The sequence below is a fragment of the Bactrocera latifrons genome, unplaced genomic scaffold (genome assembly GCF_001853355.1).
Source record: "Bactrocera latifrons isolate USDA-ARS-PBARC rearing strain unplaced genomic scaffold, ASM185335v1 scaffold_432, whole genome shotgun sequence".
NCBI classification, from domain to species: Eukaryota; Metazoa; Arthropoda; class Insecta; order Diptera; family Tephritidae; genus Bactrocera; species Bactrocera latifrons.
Window position 1 is genome coordinate 188,669 of NW_017537082.1, and position 1,171 is coordinate 189,839.

The window sequence follows — 1,171 nt, forward strand, 5'->3', positions numbered from 1 at the left end:
CGACTCAGTAACTATTTCAGATATTAATTTAAAATTTTTGTCTGATATTTTTATGGGTATATACATACAGTTGCGAGCATTGAAATAGTAGTGCCAAGAGAGTTTTGCTTTAAATTTTGTTTCTTTTATGATATTGCCGTCGATCATTATTTATATATAGCTTATTCTTTGAAGTATAACGGTCCTGTTATATACAACAATAAGTGTGAATTACTTGGGATATCTGTTTTTATGAGCGAGCAATACAATAGTAGTGAACGATGAGATGATTGCAAACAGATAATTTTTAATTAAAAAAATTTTATTTTATCAAACAAAAAGTAAGTTTCCAGATCTTTTATTAATTATTCAATGCAAAAAGCAAAAAAAAATATGACTTTGCACTTTTTTTTTGGGCCGCGGGAAGCACTGCAGTGACGAAAAACGAGAATGTATCCGATCTGTCATAAACAACGGTAAATCCTACAAGGGATTGGAAGAATTGTAGGGTGTTAAGCCACAACGACTCTCAATGCCATTATTTATTTAAAAAAAGACAAAAAAGGGGCGCAATATGGATTCTTTCCGAGAATTTTACACCAATAGTTGTAAGATGTGCCAAGACTCGACCTAGAATGTCAGCTATGGAGATTCGGAATGAACTGAATCTGACCTACGGTGTTCATACAGTGAAAACACTTCTACATGAACATAATTTATTTGTTCGCAGCCCTCGAAAAGTACCGTTATTAAAAAAATAAATCATATAGCAAGTTGTCTTAAATTTGCCRAAGGACCGATTGAGAAATGGAGCAACATCTTGGGGACAGACTTGTCGAAAGTTATTCTATACGGCGGAAAGGATCCCGTCAGTATCTAAGACGCTCCCCTAATAGAGAGTACGACCCCAGATTCCGCACAAAAACTATGAAGCTTGGCGGTTTGAATTTCATGGTTTGGTGTGTTTTTCTTACAKACCCAATTTTTTTGTGCAGTCCGAATTCACAAGATTACTAGCATAACGGACCGACACAAATTCGTAGATATAATGCAGTATATTATGATACTATTTGCTGAAGAGGACATCCCGCTGAACAGGATATTTCAGCAGAATAATGACCCGAAGCATTCCAGTAGGGTGACAAAGGAGTGGTTTCGGGTCAATGGAATTGATGTCATGGATAGGTCAGCT